The sequence below is a fragment of the Pteropus alecto genome, unplaced genomic scaffold (assembly GCF_000325575.1).
Source record: "Pteropus alecto unplaced genomic scaffold, ASM32557v1 scaffold45, whole genome shotgun sequence".
NCBI classification, from domain to species: Eukaryota; Metazoa; Chordata; class Mammalia; order Chiroptera; family Pteropodidae; genus Pteropus; species Pteropus alecto.
The window spans coordinates 20,735,730-20,752,481 of NW_006442491.1; the positions used below are offsets into that span (position 1 = coordinate 20,735,730).

Here is a 16,752-nt window from a genome sequence, read left to right on the forward strand (position 1 = left end):
TTAAAAAATAGTTCATATATTTTAGAAATATTCTTTAATATTAATGGGTAAAATATTATGTCTTGGGGGTGTGTAGTAAGTGGAAGCATAGATAAAACAAGATTGGCTCTTATTTGAACATTTTGAAGCCGAGTGAAAGGAATATAGGAAATTAATATACTATTTTCTTTAATTTTGTACATATTTAAAATTCTGCACTATAAAAAGTTAGAGATTTTAACGTGAAAGGCAAAACTATAAACCTTTTAGAAGACGATATAAGAAAATATCTTTATGACCATGGAATAGGAAAAGATTTCTTAAACAAATTTTAACAGAAAAATACTGATAAATTTTTTTTAGGGGGGAAAAAAAACAATTATCTTTTTAATTATATTAAAAACTATTGTATTTCTTTTTTTCTCCTTTTTTCCTCGCCCCCCTCTCAACCTTCCTCCCCCCTCCTCCTTCCCCCTACCAATACTGATAAATTTTTATATTGATACATTAAAATTAAGAATTTTGTCTACGAGCATGCTACCCAGAACAAGCCCAACCCCGTCTGATCTCAGAAGCTAAGCAGAGTTGGGCCTGGTTAGTACTTGGATGGGAGACCACCTAGGAAGACCAGGTGCTGTAGGCATAAACAATAAAAAATAAAGGATTGTAAGCTGACAAGGTCCTTGAAATCTGTGAGGTCAACCAAGGGTTGCTTTGCCTAAAAAAAAAAAAAATAATAATAATAATAATTTTGATTTATCTAAAGATACTTTAAAGAGAATGAAATGGCATGCCACAAATTGGGAGAAAATATTTGCAACACATATAACCAACAAAGGGTTAGCTTGTAAGATATTTATGAATCAATAAGAATAAGACAATTGATGGGGAAATGGGGGAAAGGCATGAACTGGAATTTCACAGAAATGAAAATTCAAGTGCCCATAAAAATATGGAGACACTGGATCTCTTTGGTAATCAAGTCCTACCTCCAGAAAAACTATTCCAGTCAGTTTCAGATATGGTTCATAAATGGTGTTACCACCACCACAGGCAGGCCACATGGCCACTGCCTACCTCCCCCGACACAGAGAGCTGTATCCTGAATGGGGCAGCCCAATAGCCTGTTCAGAGTCTCTACTGGAAATACTGTTCACTACATCAGCATTTCAGAGTTTTTAGATAGATCTTTCACAAGCATCCCCCCATCAGGTTTTCACAACCTTGTGACATGCCCCTTGACCTTGGAGAACTTCTCAAACACCACACTTACTAGAAGTTATCTGGTCACCTGTATTATAGACCTTCATAGTAATGGCCTCTTGAGAGATGAGTCACTCAGCTCTACCCAACATGGGAAAAACAAGAAGGTCTTCAGAACTAACTGAAATGTCAGTATTCTTGGAAAGAGAGCTTAATTATCTACCTATATTTGTACCAAGAGCAATAAAAGTAAAGTGGCATGTGTTAGGAGCTATCCATAATACCTCACCAAATTTTGAGAACGAGAAGGAAATTAATATTTATTAAGCAACTATTATGTGCCTGGCACTGTGCTTGCAGCTGTTTATGGGTGCTTAAAAAGTACTTGTTAAATGAATCAATTTCTCATAGTAGTACTGTAAGATACCCCATTTTCAGACGAGGCATTCAAAGAGATTTAATAACTTGTCCAAAATTACATGACTAGCTAATAAATGGCAGAGCTGGAGTTCAAACCCAGGTTCTCTGGCACTTGCTCTTTCCTTTCAAAATACCCCACTGCCTTTGAAGAGTTGGAATGGTAGAAAAGGAAAATAGAATGTTTCCTCTTGAAAAAAAATGTTTATGGCCTGAAGTGAGAATCAACAGTTGTAATACAATATTTTCGAATGATCTTAAACATATATTTATTTGATGGTGAAAGGCTTCTTAATATATATATGGTAATGTATTATATATATTAGTGTTCTTAGAATGAATGGTCAAATACCTGGTAACGGAAGGAAATTTAACTTTAGGTCAACACACAATGCAATATACTTATGATGTATTATTGAATTGTACACTTGAAATCTATTTGATTTTATTAACCAATGTCATCCCAATAAATTTAATTTTTAAAAAAGAATTTTAAGCTAAAAAAATGAATAAATAACCAGAAAAATATGACTCCATTTATTATGTTTTCTTTGTAGTTTATTGTGGGGACTCATCATTAAGCTTTGATTGATTATAAGTGTTACTTTAAAAGAAACTGATTAACTCTAAGTTTCTAATAAGCAAATCAAATGCATCATGGAAATATAAGCATTCATGGATGTAATCAAGGCAAGATATTCTAAAACAAGCAGAAAATTAACCTTGACAATTCAAATATAAACATATTATTGGGAAGAGAGTTTAATTAGAACAGTACTACGGAAATTAGCTTTTTATTCTTCTCTTGGTTTTCAGCTAAAATACATGATGGGCATTTTGATAAATGACCACATCCAAGAGTTCTCCAAAAGATAGGAATGAGACTGAGCTCATTAGATCACGACGGGGTCTAATTTGATCATCTACAGGAGATCATCTAAGCCCCCTAGAGCAAGGGTCCTCAATCCCCGTGGCCTGTTAGAAACCAGGCTGCACAGCAGGAGGTGAGTGGTAGGTGAGCAAGCAAAGCTTCATCTGTATTTGCAGCCATCCCGAGCACTAAGCATCACTGCCTCAGCTCTATCTCAGATCATCAGGCATTAGATTCTCATAGGAGCACTGGCCCCTGGTGCCAGAGAGGTTGGGGACTGCTGCTCTGGGGTCACCACCCAAGTTGCGTCTTCCTTAGGTGGTACAGCTCTTGGGCATTTGTCTCTTCTGATTCGCCCTTCTGAACCTCCTGAGACTGGTCGTGTCTCAGGGATCTGTACGTGCAGGTGTACTAGGCACCTGTTTTTAACAAGCCTTGGGGTAACTCAGGTGCCCAGAACCACTGTATTATAGCTTAAAGATCAAACTTCGTTATAGATAAACTCCCAATCTGTTGAGTTCTAGGTTCTGTCATAAATCTAGACCCTAAGGCTAGCCTTTGGTGGTGTGACCTACACTTCATCTCATTGTCCGGCCCGGATTCCAGCTGCAGTGAATTACTTACACCTTTGTGCCCCTGCACTTGATGTTCCTTTGGCCCGCAATGTCCTCTCCCCCATCTTTCCATCTGGTAAGGTTTATTTATCCCACTTGGAAGCCTCCGTAACTTCTCCAGACAGAAGTATCAGTGTAGGATCATATTCCCCAACTGGATTACTTGCATGTCTGGGTAGATAGCTCTGCCCAAATGCCCTCACACCATGCGCGTAGCACTCTGATAGAGCACGATAGGGTCTCCCATGTTATGTTGGAATCTCTCGTGTGTGAATATGTATGTGTACCAAGAGCTATAAAAGTAAAGTGGCATGTGTTAGGTGCTATCCATAATACCTCACCAAATTTTGAGAACGAGAAGGAAATTAATATTTATTAAGCAACTATTATGTGCCTGGCACTGTGCTTGCAGCTGTTTATGGGTGCTTAAAAAGTACTTGTTAAATGAATCAATTTCTCATAGTAGTACTGTAAGATACCCCATTTTCAGATGAGGCATTCAAAGAGATTTAATAACTTGTCCAAAATTACATGACTAGCTAATAAATGGCAGAGCTGGAGTTCAAACCCAGGTTTTCTGGCACTTGCTCTTTCCTTTCAAAATACCCCACTGCCTTTGAAGAGTTGGAATGGTAGAAAAGGAAAATAGAATGTTTCCTCTTGAAAAAAAATGTTTATGGCCTGAAGTGAGAATCAACAGTTGTAATACAATATTTTCGAATGATCTTAAACATATATTTATTTGATGGTGAAAGGCTTCTTAATATATATATGGTAATGTATTATATATATTAGTGTTCTTAGAATGAATGGTCAAATACCTGGTAACGGAAGGAAATTTAACTTTAGGTCAACACACAATGCAATATACTTATGATGTATTATTGAATTGTACACTTGAAATCTATTTGATTTTATTAACCAATGTCATCCCAATAAATTTAATTTTTAAAAAAGAATTTTAAGCTAAAAAAATGAATGAATACCAGAAAAATATGACTCCATTTATTATGTTTTCTTTGTAGTTTATTGTGGGGACTCATCATTAAGCTTTGATTGATTATAAGTGTTACTTTAAAAGAAACTGATTAACTCTAAGTTTCTAATAAGCAAATCAAATGCATCATGGAAATATAAGCATTCATGGATGTAATCAAGGCAAGATATTCTAAAACAAGCAAAAAATTAACCTTGACAATTCAAATATAAACATATTATTGGGAAGAGAGCTTAATTAGAACAGTACTACGGAAATTAGCTTTTTATTCTTCTCTTGGTTTTCAGCTAAAATACATGATGGGCATTTTGATAAATGACCGTATCCAAGAGTTCTCCAAAAGATAGGAATGAGACTGAGCTCATTAGATCACGACGGGGTCTAATTTGATCATCTACAGGAGATCATCTAAGCCCCCTAGAGCAAGGGTCCTCAATCCCCGTGGCCTGTTAGAAACCAGGCTGCACAGCAGGAGGTGAGTGGTAGGTGAGCAAGCAAAGCTTCATCTGTATTTGCAGCCATCCCGAGCACTAAGCATCACTGCCTCAGCTCTATCTCAGATCATCAGGCATTAGATTCTCATAGGAGCACTGGCCCCTGGTGCCGAAGACCGCTGCCCTAAAGACACTCTCACATCTGTGCACAAGGAGATTACATGCAAGAATGGCCACTGACCTAACTTTCCCTCTGTAGAAACTACCATCCTAGAGTTAAAATGAATGAACTAAATCTTTAAGTATCCACATAGATAAATCTCGAATAATAGTAGCAAACACATAGTGCATACTATGTGCAGGCATTATTCTATGGGCTTTACATGTTTTAAGTTATTTATTCTCACAGAAGCCCTGCAAGGTCAGTACTATTACTATCCCTGTTTTATATATGAGCTTAAGCAGTTTATCCAAGATCATGCGGCTAGCAATGGTGAAGACAGGATATGAGTCCAGGCTGTTTGCCCTGGAATATTAGTGCTTGACCACCAGGCTATACCGCTTCTCAATAGTATTATATAGCTGAAAAATTCATATGCAGGAAAGCTTCATAAAATATGAAACCATTTACATAAATGTTTAAAACTCTCAAAACATTTGTTTTTATAAAATCATCTATTTAGAAGTATAAAAATATTCATGGGAGTGGTACTTACCAATGCAGGATAGTGGTTTCCTCTGGGGGAAGGAGGAGAAATGAATGGGAACTATGTATATATAAGACGTTCTATTTCTTTCTTTAAAATTCTGAAGAAATACAGGGAAAATGTGAACATCTGAACACATGAGTGAATATAACAAATTTTAACTGACTTATCCCAAGGTCACATATGGTAAGGAACGAACATGGATTTGCCCTGGAATATTAGTGCTTGAATACTGTTCACTACATCAGCATTTCAGAGTTTTTAGATAGATCTTTCACAAGCATCCCCCCATCAGGTTTTCACAACCTTGTGACATGCCCCTTGACCTTGGAGAACTTCTCAAACCCCACACTTACTAGAAGTTATCTGGTCACCTGTATTATAGACCTTCATAATAATGGCCTCTTGAGAGATGAGTCACTCAGCTCTACCCAACATGGGAAAAACAAGAAGGTCTTCAAAACTAACTGAAATGTCAGTATTCTTGGAAAGAGAGCTTAATTATCTACCTATACTTGTACCAAGAGCTATAAAAGTAAAGTGGCATGTGTTAGGAGCTATCCATAATACCTCACCAAATTTTGAGAAAGAGAAGGAAATTAATATTTATTAAGCAACTATTATGTGCCTGGCACTGTGCTTGCAGCTGTTTATGGGTGCTTAAAAAGTACTTGTTAAATGAATCAATTTCTCATAGTAGTACTGTAAGATACCCCATTTTCAGATGAGGCATTCAAAGAGATTTAATAACTTGTCCAAAATTACATGACTAGCTAATAAATGGCAGAGCTGGAGTTCAAACCCAGGTTTTCTGGCACTTGCTCTTTCCTTTCAAAATACCCCACTGCCTTTGAAGAGTTGGAATGGTAGAAAAGGAAAATAGAATGTTTCCTCTTGAAAAAAAATGTTTATGGCCTGAAGTGAGAATCAACAGTTGTAATACAATATTTTCGAATGATCTTAAACATATATTTATTTGATGGTGAAAGGCTTCTTAATATATATATGGTAATGTATTATATATATTAGTGTTCTTAGAATGAATGGTCAAATACCTGGTAACGGAAGGAAATTTAACTTTAGGTCAACACACAATGCAATATACTTATGATGTATTATTGAATTGTACACTTGAAATCTATTTGATTTTATTAACCAATGTCATCCCAATAAATTTAATTTTTAAAAAAGAATTTTAAGCTAAAAAAATGAATGAATACCAGAAAAATATGACTCCATTTATTATGTTTTCTTTGTAGTTTATTGTGGGGACTCATCATTAAGCTTTGATTGATTATAAGTGTTACTTTAAAAGAAACTGATTAACTCTAAGTTTCTAATAAGCAAATCAAATGCATCATGGAAATATAAGCATTCATGGATGTAATCAAGGCAAGATATTCTAAAACAAGCAAAAAATTAACCTTGACAATTCAAATATAAACATATTATTGGGAAGAGAGCTTAATTAGAACAGTACTACGGAAATTAGCTTTTTATTCTTCTCTTGGTTTTCAGCTAAAATACATGATGGGCGTTTTGATAAATGACCGTATCCAAGAGTTCTCCAAAAGATAGGAATGAGACTGAGCTCATTAGATCACGACGGGGTCTAATTTGATCATCTACAGGAGATCATCTAAGCCCCCTAGGGCAAGGGTCCTCAATCCCCGTGGCCTGTTAGAAACCAGGCTGCACAGCAGGAGGTGAGTGGTAGGTGAGCAAGCAAAGCTTCATCTGTATTTGCAGCCATCCCGAGCACTAAGCATCACTGCCTCAGCTCTATCTCAGATCATCAGGCATTAGATTCTCATAGGAGCACTGGCCCCTGGTGCCAAAGACCAAAGACTGCTGCCCTAAAGACACTCTCACATCTGTGCACAAGGAGATTATATGCAAGAATGGCCACTGACCTAACTTTCCCTCTGTAGAAACTACTATCCTAGAGTTAAAATGAATGAACTAAATCTTTAAGTATCCGCATAGATAAATCTCGAATAATAGTAGCAAACACATAGTGCATACTATGTGCAGGCATTATTCTATGGGCTTTACATGTTTTAAGTTATTTATTCTCACAGAAGCCCTGCAAGGTCAGTACTATTACTATCCCTGTTTCATATATGAGCTTAAGCAGTTTATCCAAGATCATGCGGCTAGCAATGGTGAAGACAGGATATGAGTCCAGGCTGTTTGCCCTGGAATATTAGTGCTTGACCACCAGGCTATACCGCTTCTCAATAGTATTATATAGCTGAAAAATTCATATGCAGGAAAGCTTCATAAAATATGAAACCATTTACATAAATGTTTAAAACTCTCAAAACATTTGTTTTTATAAAATCATCTATTTAGAAGTATAAAAATATTCATGGGAGTGGTACTTACCAATGCAGGATAGTGGTTTCCTCTGGGGGAAGGAGGAGAAATGAATGGGAACTATGTATATATAAGACGTTCTTTCTTTAAAATTCTGAAGAAATACAGGGAAAATGTGAACATCTGGACACATGAGTGAATATAACAAATTTTAACTGACTTATCCCAAGGTCACATATGGTAAGGAACAAACATGGATTCATTTGTAAAGGTCACCTATATAATTCCCTCATTTAAGGTTTGGAGTCTGTCTGTATAGATTGGGGAACCAACCAGATGGTAATTTGTTCAAGGCTTACTGTGAGGTCTGAATCCAGGACCCTGGACTTCCAGGGCATTTTTCACCCTCACTCACTGCCCCTACCCATATCTTGCCATTCTTATACAATGTGTTTTATATCTTGATTTTTTCCTGAAGGTTCATGGTTTTGCCTACAGGACAACTTGTGTTTGTCCATTGACTAATTGCTTTTATGGAAATAATAATTTTTGATCATTCACTTATATTACATTATTCACTTATATTACATATACTCAACCACAGTGTCAACACCATTTCCAATTCCAAAGACCGAGGAGAAATTTAGGGAGATCGGATGCCAAGACTTGTGGCCATCTCTTGAAAGCAGAGATGAGATGGGGAAACTGGGAGCTTTTGGGATCTTTTAAAAATCTCACAGAAACACATTTTGCCTCTGCTGCCTAACGACTGGGAAGACACTCAGCTCTCACTTCCCTTAGAGAGGCTGATAAAGGGTGCTGTAAGTAGGAGGAAAACAATTTTCTACTGCTGCCTACAGAGATCCTGTCTTCTTTAGGTTTAAGTTTTAAATGACCTGGGTTGCTAGAGATTCCCTCTGTAAAAGAATGCTCCTCTTTACTTCTGCTTCTTTTGTAAAACCTGCTCTCCTGGTCTGCTTGCTCCTGCTTTTTGGCTGATAAAACATTTCTTATTACTGTGGATCGGTGAGAATCTTCTTGCCCATACGATGAAGTGAAGTTTGAAATAATTTTGTACTATGGTTGGTTGTATTCTTGTTCTTTCTTTGGAATTACAGACAAGGCAGCAGTAAGCCTCCTCTGCTGCAAGGTGAGAAACAAAGTTCCTGTGACTTCCACTTTTTGAGAGGAAGCACATGAGTTTAGTTGGCAACTGAAATGAGCTTTCAAAGTGAATAGAGCTGCTGATACTTTCTGTAAGTTTAAAGAGCTTGTTAGTCATCCCTCTTTCTTTAGTTTTCAGTAAAGCTAATAGATATATTTGTTTCGATTCTGTAGGTTGGAGTAGTTAGGAGTTTAGCATAAAGGAAGCAATCTATCTTTTGCTAACTAGTAGCTTCTTATTTCTCTTTACCCTGCTTTTTCCATTTTCTAGTGGTTAAAAAAAAATCTTAGAAAGAAGTACTACTCCAAAATCTCAATTCTGATACCAGAGTCACATTTTAGCACTTCCTTAAACATCTTCAGAAAGTCATGTATGGTATCAGATTTCTAATTACTCACACAGAGCAGAATTTCGGATTTGAGATCAGTCTGCCTATGTAGAATGGTTCATTTTATATTTATTAGAGCAGAAACAGATGAACAAAATTTCATTTGTTATAAACCCTCCTTTTCCTTTCTAAGTTTTTTTATTTTTCAGAGTGGATGCCCATTTTGGCACATTTTAATGCCCATTAGAGGAAAGCTTGGGTTAATGTTTTTAATTGTGGATAGCTTGCTCTGTTTTAGCGACATCGGACATTTATTCTGCTGTTTCCATTGGAGGCTAAAGGGATGGCACATTGGAGTTTTCTTTGGTTATTTGGTGGTCTTTGTGGGATCAAGAGATCTTGACCCACTCTGAAAAACACTTTCATAGGTGTCTGTTTCAAAACCTTTTCTACTCTCTCTAAACAGAACTAATTTCATACAGTCTTAAGGTTTGCTAAGTTGTATTTCCTTGGTTTTGCTTTTATCCTTTTCTGTAGAAAATTTCAAAGCCTCTTCCCTTCCTTCTGCTATAAAGTTATTGAGCACCGTAGCAGACCGTTGGCTCAGTTTCAGGCCATGCTTAGTGAGTGCAGAGTGGACCCCAAGTAAAAGGAATTCAGAAAATCAGAAGATAGAATGATTACTGGGGCAAAGAAAGGGAGAGAAGTGGCTTATGGAGGGCAAAAACAAAAGCAATAAAGTTACCACTAAGGTCTTCATTGAGCAATGAACACTAAATTAGGCTGAAGGGAATGATGTTAGGAGATTAATCATTTCAACAGCTCTTACCAGCAATCTATTCCTTGGGACACTATAAGAATGAGTATCTGGGAAGCTTGGACTCTGATCCCTGTTACAGTGGAACAGAGACAGATTTCACACTGACAAGTAACTGCCTGGATGATTTGTGTCCTTTTACTTTTTGAGAAGGAACACAGCCTCAAGCCTTTTCTCAAATTCTAATTCAGGGCCCCATAGGTAGAGCTTGGGCCTGCCGCATGGTTCTTGGCCCCAGAAGAGTCCTGAAGCAGGCTGTCTATACAAGACCCAAATCACCCATTAGGATATTATTCAATTTGGCATCTTTTAGGCATAAGCGTTAGACTAGTAAATTCAGTCATAACAGTCAAATCAGTCTGTGTGTATAGATATAGCCCAAGAGATCAAGTCATTTTGGTGTTGTTAAAAAATTATTCTGATATTTGTTAAAATGGTAAAGAACACTTTATTGGAGATTATTATAATAGGGATATTGCAATGGAGGGAGGGGAGTTCAGACTCAACTCTGAATATAGCAAAAACAGTTGGGGATTTATAGTCAACACGCAGAGTGAGAGGGTCAATGGATGGAACATAACTAAGAGGAGACAAAGGTTAGGGGGATTCTTACTAAACTGACCTAACAAGATTCTTGCTGAAGGCAGGCTTTTACATCAAAGGTAGAGGATGAAGAACTTGAATAGATATCAAGAAGTGATCAAATTTCAAGGGTAGTGGGATTCTCACTAAACTGACAGGATTCTTGCTAAAACTGGGTTAGGTAGGCCAAAGACAGAAGGTCAAGGCCTAGCTGAGAAGAGGGTTCAGAGGAGCCTAACTAAAGTTTGGTCAGGGAGAGAGTCTTTGTCGGTATCTACAAGCTTTCTTCTCTTTCTTCTTGTCCTTTCCCATCCTGCTCCCCCAACCCCAACAGCTACAAAAGAGAAGTCTCCATTTTTCTTGCTGGCCCATTCCTTATACTTCTCAGACTCCCTCATTATAAAAAACAAAGCATGCCAGACTCAAGACTCCAGGCTCAGCATCTCAACTAGCAGACGTGTCTCTGACACATTCTAGTTCCTGATTGCTAAGGTCAGTTTACTCCCTGATAAAAGAGTCAAGGCCCTCCCTACTTTGGGAAACTTGCTTCTCAGATGTGGAGAGCCATCTGTGACAGCAGTCCCCTCCCCTGCAGGGGAACCTGTCGATAGAGGAGGAAGGGTTAGTGATTAAGCAAGGCATCACTCTCCCCTTAGCTGGCACATTTTTAGGCAGTCTGGCAATCAACTTTTACTGATGGAGCACTGAGTGTACAGAACTGAAGGAGTTCTAAAACTAGGGCTTGAGAATTGGGATAGATACTGGTTTCCGTTTTCGTTTTGTTTTATTTCTACTGTAGCAAGCTGGACTGGGCCAGATGGCAGACCACCAAAAGAAAGGATTTGAGGTTTTCTTCCTATTCACTTCAGGAAAAGGCATCAACCTTCTTGTATGTCTCTGGAGTCAGGCAGAATTGGGATTGACTCATCTCTCTGTCACTCACTACCACTGTTCCTTGGGCTGCTCTGGATTTGTTTCCTCAGCTGTGACGTGTAGCTGGTTAAGAAGATTAAACGTACTGATTGCCTAGAGTCTGGCATATAGCAGATATGCAATAAATGGAAGCTATTATGATTTATGTCCCTGACTTTGTCACTAATTAGCAATTTGGGTTCTCTTACAGTGAAAGAGATTTTAGTCTCGACTCCTATTAATTCAAGTTTCTGCCTGGAAAACCCTTTCCTACTCACAGCCTCAGTTTCCTTACCTGTAGAATCAGAGGAAATGGACAAAATCAATGTTTTTCACACATGGCTATACATCACAATCTCTTGGAAGCTTACTAAAAATATGTTTCCAAGCTCCATCCCTGGAGACTTGGATTCAGTGGATCTTGGGCAGGCTTTGGGGTTTGCAATTTGTAAAAGGTCCCCAAGAGAATGGATAAACAAATATAATATACGTACGGCAGAATACTAAATCAGAAAAAAAAAAAAAGAACAAACTACTTATGCATGCAACAAAATGAATAACCCTCAAAAACATTACGTTGAGCAAAAGAATTCAGACACAAAAGACTTCATTCAGTATGATTCCATTTATATGAGTACATAAACCAGCAAAATTGTTCTGTGGTAGTCGGGGTCAGAATAGAGGTTACCTTTGAGGAGTGAAAATGGGTATTGACCGGAAAGAGGCACGAGGGAACTTTTAGGAGTGAAAGAAATGTTCTTTTTCTTGATTCGAGTGGTGGTTACACAGGTGTATATATAAGTTGAAATTCATCAAACTGGATACTTAAAATTTGTGCATTTTACTGTATGTAAATTATATCTTAACAATTTACTGTATGTAAATTATATCTTAACATTTACATGGGGGCAAAAACAACTGACAACTCTAATACACAACCAGGTTTAAGTTCCCTGGACAAGATAATCCCTAAGGTCTCTTCCAGTTCTAATGCCCTATGATTCTTATATCCCCATCTCAGTCCCCTTGCCAATCACTTTACCCACCAATTAGATTATCTCTTTTACCTTTCTTGGTCAAATATAAGATCAAAGATCTTAAGAAAAGCCAGAGTCCTGAGCTTATCCTAGCACTCAGATAAGGGATGCTGATGAAACTTAAGGGTCATCCAGCTCCCAGTATGATAGAACAGAGGACAAGGAAAAGAGACTGAGTCACCATCAGTCTGATTGATAACCTGTCCTGTTGGCCCAACAAGTCTGGGGATTTTCTGTTGTTGATTTTCTTTTCTACCCATTCATCCATTCATTCATTTATCAAACATTTGAGTGCCTGCTTTGTGCTCGGTGTTGCTCAGTAGTGGGAGCGGCAAAATGAATATGACAAGGTCCCTGCCTTCTGAAAATTTAAATTCTATAAGAGAAGGAAAGTCAGTATGAAGATAAACAGAGGTAATTGCTAACTGCGATAAGAGCTATGAAAGAAAAAGGAAGATGGGATAGATAGAAACTGGGGAAGGACACTTTTAAATAGAGTGGTCAAAGAAAGAGGTGATATTTGTACAAAGGTCCAAAGGTTGCCAATGGTCCAGCCATGAGAAGAGTGGAATCAGGGTAGGAATTCCTCTTCATCTTCTGCCAAAGGCAAAAGGTGGCAGAAGATGAAGAGGAAAGGTACCCCTGTCTGTCACATGGAACCATGTGAGAGAGGGAGGACCCGGTAAGAGCAGTACAGAGGTGAGTATGGAAGCACTCTAGGAGAGGCAGCCCCAAACTGCAAGGAGGCTGAGGAACTGAGAGAAGTCCTTGCTTGAGAATAACAGTAGCATCTAAGGCACTATAGTGTTTAACCACCCTCCTTCTCCTGCCTACTCAAGGCATTTATTTTACTTGTACCTCAGCTCTAGCTCTATTTTCCTCCTTTTTTTTTTTTTTTTTTTTGTGGTTGTTTGTCTTCCCTGCAGGACTGAAAGACATTTAAAGATAGGGCCTCTGTTATTCATCTATACTGAGCATACAGTAAATTGACTCAATTGACAGAAACATTTACTGAGGCCTTATTTTTTACTGAGCATGGTGCTTGACACTGGGCTTAGGAGGTAGAGGGGGAGGGATGGGCATGGAGATGAATAAAGTACAAGCTCTGCCCTTAATGAGTCCTCAGTCTAAAAGAAACAGGCAAATGAACAAATTATTACAATACAGTGTGTCTAGGGAGGAGAGAATAATTAACTCCCCTGGAGTGGAGGATCATTAGAAGGCTTCCCATGGCACTCAAAAAATATTTGTTGCTTGATTGTCCTTTCCAGGACAAAACTAAGTAGATAAAACATATTACCACCTTCATGCTACCCCAGAAATAATCATTGTTGATAAGCCTGAGGGAACATTAAGAAATGGGCCAATAGCCCCAGTGGAGCCTCCTGAGCTTAGCCCAGCTGCACTTATTGTGGATGCATATCACTAGCTGTCCAGGTGGGTGAAAGGTGAGATCCCTATGCAGCCACTGAACATCTAGTATGGGAAATATAGGTAACTATGAATGAGAGCTATCTCTCCTCTGGCCCTGACTGTCAGTATTTGGTATAGCTGGTTTGGCAAAAAAACTAAACCACAACAAAAATTATATTACCTCTCTCAGGTTTTGGCATATCAGAAACAGTGGCTGATGAACCAGAAGTATAATAGGCTTTGGGAGTGTTTCAGGGCATAGAAGGGACCCAGGTAGAAAGAAGATGCACTTGGAGAAAGTCTTATGTTTTGGTGACAGAGCAGTAGGTGCTAAGAGCAAACTGTAACCTGAATTTGAGGTATGAAGGGGGAGGAAGGTCCTGCAAATTCTCCAGTCTCATCAGAAATCAAATATAACTCTCCATCCAGTTTCTTTAGATCTTTCGATAAGTCAAGCAGCATCCAGTAATTTATTTATGTCATTCCTTGTTTTTTTTTTATTACAAAGTAGTAACATATTTGAAAAAAAAAAAATCAAACACAGTACAAGAAGAAGTGCATGTCTCTATATCACTCCTATTCTTAATTTCACTCCTAAGAAGTAATTGCAATTAAACTTTTAATGTGTATTCTTCCAAGTTTTTTCTTTACATATGTAAGCATATATGCATTTGAGGGACTTTTGATACTTGTTTGCAAATGGGACCACACTGTTTATATTCTTCAGTTTGCTTCAGTGTTATATTTCTTTAACATATTTTAAACCAGCACTAGTCTGGAATGATGTGTCCCTTCAAACAAGTATACTTTCCGAACTATAGAACTGAATTATTGCCTGAACAGAAGAAAGCTGACTACCTCTGCTTCATGTGCCTATGATTCTGGATGAGCTCCACTCAGGTTTCAGAAACAAATGTACAAAGAAGGGGTCTCCATTTTAGCTCCTAGAAGTGGAGTAGTTCTGGGCTTCTTAGAGGCCAGAGACTTTCTTACAGATCCAGAGAAAGTTACAGACATTCTTTCCAGAAAAATGCACATATGCACAGTTTTGCAGACAAATTCAAGGTTAAGATTCCCTCCTGATATAATTTCCCTTTCTTCCCAAGCGTATGTTTAGTTCCAAAAGACTGGTTAGGGGAGAGTGCCTCCAACACCAGTAGGCTATATGAGTTACTCCTCCATGTTGGGCCACTACTGAACATTATTACTTTACCTCTGGCCACTTTTCTCCTCCACAGGGATGAGCTTCACCCAGATCCTGGCCATTGGTGCATGGCAAGACTAGTGGAAGCCATTGTTACAACCAACTGAGCCCAGTCACTTCCTCTGCAATGCCAGCTTTCAGGCTGTCCAGACATCCTGGCTTCCCTCACTGGTGCCACCAGCAATGCCCAGGGCAGGCTCTCAGGGCTGTGCCTCATTAACACCTAGTATGGTCATCAGCAGCTAATATTGTTCACTGTCTTCAGCTCCCATCTCTCACTATACCTCTGTCCTAATAGGTGGTCAGTCATCCCCCATCATTGGGAGATTATAATCTTTTCTTTTGCTTTGGGAACCAAGGCTTTGACCCTGAAGGATTAAGATATCAGGCTATCCCCAGTGTTAAGGTGATGCGTGAGGTACATACTCAGTGTGCACTGTGTCCTGATATACTGTTTCCTCACCTTATCATACTCAGAGATGATCTGGACACTGTTGTCTCCCACATTCTCTCAATCAGAGCTCTTACACATTAGTACTCATGTTTACACACACCCCCCCACACACACACATACATGCACACACATACATCAACAAGACTCCTGAGATACATAAGCCAATTGCATTTAGCCATGACATCCCATGACCTTTTTTCCAGAGTTTAATCAAATTCAGCGACACGCATTTGTAAATTCCTCAACGCAAGGATACACAGAAAGTGGCCTGTACAAAATCTTTATGCAACTGTTTAACCTGCCCCAAAGCCTGGGAAACAAGAATCAGAAATTACAGATTCATAGAGTTTTAGAATCGAAAGGTCTTTAGTTTCTTTCATTCTTTAAACAAATCTTTATTACGTTTCTACTCTGTGCCTTGTAATGTGCACTGAGTCATGTAGTCCTATTCTCTCGTTTTACAGATAAGAAAGCAGAGGCCCAGACAGGCCCAGTGTCACACAGCCATTAAAATGGCAGGTATACCAGGTGACCTGACTCCCCTTTCTGAATTCTTTGTATCTACCATGCTGAAGAGAAATTCATCTTAAGTCTTAAGCAGTAACTTAAAGGAGATGGTGAGTTTAAGAGGAGGAATTGTCATTAGTGATACCACAGATCAAACAAAGAACAGTCTTACCACTACACGGTGAAAGGACAAATTCTTGAGAAATACAATCGCACAGGTAGTCACTGCTGTCAGTATTATTCTGTATGAATAGCAGGAAATGTGTATCCCATGTTGAGGAGTAACAGCAATGAAGGTTTATACAAGCCTGTAATCCTTTACCTGAAATTGCAAAATCTCCAAACTCTGAAAACAGTAATTTTTTAGTTTTCCTTTGGTAATTCATTTGGCAGCAAAATCCGACCTTACTTGAAATAATTTGGCGACAAAACCTGACCTGAATTGATGTGAATCAATTCATAGTCTTTTTTTATTCTGTTTATTATGAATATTCTCACTTTTTTGATACAGAAGCATCAATATTTTTTTTATCATAGGTGCTCCCACGTCCCTTAATTCTGTTTTAATATAGTGTGTAGATGATATTGTTTTCCTAAAATTTACAAAATTCTGAATTCTAAAAAATTCTTACCCTAAGGATCATAATACAACTAGGTTTTATGGACCTATATTACATTTAAAATATACATATCCCCCTAAGATCAATGAATACTGGTTCTTAGCCCTCTCCCAATACACAAATACGACTAATTCCACTGAGACTTCATTCTTCCCAGACTCAGACTAGTTTT

General features: G+C 38.2%; 1 pseudogene; it reads left to right on the plus strand.

The window, feature by feature from the left end:
• The first annotated feature begins 503 nt into the window (after positions 1 to 503).
• Positions 504 to 622, plus strand: LOC112471292 (annotated as a pseudogene).
• Positions 623 to 16,752: the final 16,130 nt, after the last annotated feature.